At 40.1% G+C, this 4332-nt stretch overlaps 1 non-coding gene across 1 annotated transcript; it reads left to right on the forward strand.

Annotated features, from left to right (window-relative positions):
• Positions 1-3032: 3032 nt before the first annotated feature.
• Positions 3033-3139, forward strand: LOC137757566 (U6 spliceosomal RNA). The gene has a single exon (XR_011072406.1). It is a non-coding gene; the product is annotated as a U6 spliceosomal RNA (small nuclear RNA).
• The last annotated feature ends 1193 nt before the right edge of the window (positions 3140-4332 follow it).

Genomic DNA, 4332 nt, shown 5'->3' on the forward strand with positions numbered 1-4332 from the left:
CCTTGGTACAATGAACCCGTTTGCTTCTCTTCCAGACAAAGGCAGACTTCTCACAGGAGTCATCACTCTCAGTCCCTACATCTAAATCAACTTTATCTTTTATCTTTATTTGAGAATCCCCTGGCTCCTTTGATTTCCTGGGCCCTTCACCTAGGATTTCAAAAACTAATTTTACCATATACTGAACATTTGCTCTTTAAGCCCATTATAAAATCTCATAATGGAAGTTGGCTCTTAGCAAAATAGTCCTCTGGCTTAGGTATGTACACGTTTTCACTTAAGAACAGAAGGATTTAATAGATATAATCTATATTGAAGCAGAAATAACTGAAAACAAGATTTCTCTGATATCTTTAAATTCAGGGTTTTCTTACAAGAACTTTTAACATGTTTCCATTGCCTTGGACTAAATAAATGTCATGTGGATAGTTTTACTACCAGAAAAGCCATCAAAATAGCCAATTTTTGTCTTTAAGTTCTATCTGTAAATATATAGTTGAGAATGTCATCATTTTGAAGCATATCAAAAATTCATAATCACCTGGTGGCCAGTAAGGCCCAGGATCCCCTGAGGGGGTCACTGTACATTTAATTGCATCCCTCCCTCCCTCCCCACAGCTATAACATTTTATTTTTACAATTTAATCTGACTCAGTGAGACAGAGACTATCAATTTTAGGACAGCAGGAAGTAGGTTTTTGCAAAGGGGTATCAGTAACCCAAAAGGAAGGGAGGGATTCTAATATACAGCAACTCAAAGTCCAGAGGGTTTCTGTGGTCTTGAGGCTAGAGAAAGGGCCACATCACATGAGGTAGCCAATTGCAGCTCCTCTGCTTTGCTGAAGTGATGGAGAAGGAGCAGTGAGAGGTTATATGAGTCTCAGTCTTCTCTTCTACTTCAGACAATTGAGTGTGGCAAGTTAAGATAGCCACAAATTCTTTGACACACCTCTCACTGGAGGATGGCTCTGTGTCCTCTCCACTTGCACCTGAGTGGGCTTGGTGATGGCTCGAGCAGTAGCATACAGTGAGATGTTGCTGTGCCAGTTTCTGGGCCTGAACCTTAAAAGACATGAAGCTTCTACTTCCTGTCTCTTGGAACACCCATTCTTGGAACTCAGCCTCTGGGTTCCTTCCTCTGCTCTGAGGAAGCCTAAGCATCTCTGTGGAAAAGCTCACACGGAGAGGACTGAGGCCAGATTACTGCTGGCACCAACTTCAGCCATATGAATAAGCTGTGTGGGAGCTGGATCCCCCAGCTTCAGTAGACTGCCCAGCTGCCACTATGTGGTACAGAGACAACCCTTCCTGCTAAGTCCTTCCCACCTTGCAGATTCAGGAGCAAGATAAATGATTCTCATTATTTTAAACTGCTGAGCTTTGAAGTCATTCTTTATGCAGCAATAGATATCCAGGACAATTAGCATCTCCTTTTTCTACTCCTTCCCATTGCTTCCCCAAGAGGCAATTGCTCTCGTGCCAGAGCCTTTCAGACAGGGTCCTACCAGAATTTCCAAAACCCAGAATGCCTATGGATGTGTCTTCCCAGTTCTTTTCCCTGTCAGTGCTGTAGTCCAAAGTGCTCTCTGTACCTTCCCTCAGCTCCTTCATCCACGCAACGTTGCCTTCTCTCCTTCAGAGCCCACTGATTAACCAAGTAATATGTTTGGGTTAAGAGCCAGAAGGAGCTGGAGACTTCCAACCCGCTGTTAGTCATCATGCCAACAGAAAGCTTTTATCAAGGTTAAAAGCTGCTCAGTCTTCTATATCCTCACTTAGGTGACATAAATATGCCCTTAAGGGTGTACCTAAAATCTATGACACTCTTAAATTCTGAGTAGGTATTGGTGACAGTCAGCTAAGAGTAAAGCTTGGCCTGTCAGTGGCCACAGGATGGGACCCTCCCCCTGAAGAGTGGTAGGATGGTGAGGATACTCACCATTGATAAGAGGAAGGAGAAATATACTGAGAAGGAAACAGAAAATGGAGAGGGCATCAAAAAAACCCCACTCAGGTGGTTTACCTTGACTAAGGGAGACTACTTCTGAGTCACTACTTGCCAGGCTGATGCTGAAACATTACTATGATTAGTACTAATACTCCTTGATGGCATGGTGGGGCTTTCTTTGTGCCAGGTACTGTTCCAACACGCTGTTTGAATTAAGGTGGGTATTATTAGTATCCCTTACTTAGGCCTGAGGAAACTGAGGCATCGAGGGGCGAGGACACTTGGCAAAGGTCACATGGCATGGCAGTGAGTAACCAAGTTCAGAACCAGGATTCAATCGCAGGGGGTCTGGCTCCATTATCTGTCACCGCTGACATCAGAACTCTAGGCACAGAAGCTTTGGTGAGCCCAGTTTGACTTCACAATACGCTTTTAGTCTTTGGCTCATGTCGTGCATCATGTCACACAGGCTGAGAGATGCTTCATCTTTTTTATTTTAAACACATTTTAATCTCAGATATATGTGCCTCTGTAGGCTGCTTGAAGTCATTCTCAGAAGGCAGAATAAAAATAAACGAATACACAAAGATAGGTTACAAAAGCAAATGAAAAAAAGATAATGGGGTAGCTCTGTGTAATAAGAATTAAGATTTTGAGGTCCAGCCCATCACCTAGCCAGCCCAGTGGCCTTAATGGTGATGAACTGGGAAACTAGGTCACATCTGCATTAGACATGTATTCCTGAGTTTATAGACATTCTAATAACCCTTATTAACAGTGGCTTTAAAAAATATTAATTTTTGCTTTTTTTAAAAAAAGTAGGTATAGATTTTTTTCCTTTTTTTCAGTCTACAGACATTTATTGGTTGCCCACAGAGAGTTGAATACATACTTGATGATAAATATTTTGCCAATAGGATAGCCTCCAGAGGACCACCTGCTTATATTGAAACCTTTCATTTGCATTAAATTGCATGCATAATTTAAGCTGACTCTAACACCTCAAAGAGGCTCAAAAAGGAATCCATCTTTTCTCACTGGGCAGAAATAAGTAGGCTCTCTCTAACTGTAAAGAATATGACCCGTGCTTGCTTCAGCAGCACATATACTAAAATTGGAACAATACAGAGAAGATTAGCATGGCCCCTCTGCAAGGATGACGCATAAATTCGTGAAGCGTTCCATATTTTTGTATGTATACGTAGAGCTGATTCACTTTGTTATACAGCAGAAACTAACACGCCATTGTAAAGCAATTATACTCCAATAAAGATGTTAAAAAAAAAAAAAGAATATGACCCATTTCAGAGAAAAGGGTATTCCTTTAAAGAATCCTATTTGTGTATCAAAAACAACGTGGTTATCTAATATAAGTGCAAAGACATTACAAGTACTGTTTAAAAATTCATGAGTCTAGTGTTTAATATGCTCAGAATAAAGTCAGAGGGTTTTTTACAGGAAGACATAAAACAAATGTCCTGTATTCTCGCCACTCCGCTTTTTTCCAATGTTTCATATTGGCTGTGTAAACAATCAATATTGAATAGTAAAGAGGTGTTGCTGAACAGATAATGGGTTTGAATTAGATAAACTTGGCCTGGGCAGACTGAACATACCGGTGGGGCATATGATTCTTAATCTGATAACTACTAATTTGAAGTCAATAGCTTTAAGATATTGAAGGAAAAAGAGAAACCGCCTTTCTGAGGAGGACAGACAGAGCAGGGAAAAGCAGTGTGACCAGCGTGGGATATGTACATTTTCTCTATCTTTTGAAGTGTTGAAAGAAAAATTTCCCTCCATTTATTGGGGTAAATTATTTTCTGTAAAGCTTTTTACATCTTAATTAAGTTTTTAAATTTAATTTTATTATTATTATTATTTATTGATTTTTGGGGGGGGTGCCATGCCCTGTGGCCTGTGGGATCTTAGTTCCCCGACCAGGGATTGAACCTGGGACCTTAGAAGTGAGAGCACGGAGTCCTAACCACTGGACCACCAGGAAATTCCCTAAATTTAATTTTAAATAAATTTTAAAATTTAGAAGCATAAAAATATTTTTAAATGACTAGCTCTCATAAAAATAGTTTCAATTCTGTTAAAAATAAACATGGGTTACCTGGGCCATGATTATTAATTTGCTAAGTAGATATATACATATGCTTTTATTTTGGGTTCCCTCAGCATCTTAGTTCAATTTAGGGGAAAGCGGGTAAGCACAGAGAGGCAGAATAAGGTAGATCAGAGCCAGAAATCAGAAGATCTGGGTTTATGACCCAGTTTTGCAGCTCTCTTTACTAGCTGTGACCATAGTCAAAGTCTGTTTATGCCTCAGTTTCTCATGGTATAAAATGTAGATAATGAGACCTATTTCTCTGTGTCAG

This window comes from Eschrichtius robustus, chromosome X, assembly GCF_028021215.1.
Source record: "Eschrichtius robustus isolate mEscRob2 chromosome X, mEscRob2.pri, whole genome shotgun sequence".
Taxonomy (NCBI): Eukaryota; Metazoa; Chordata; class Mammalia; order Artiodactyla; family Eschrichtiidae; genus Eschrichtius; species Eschrichtius robustus.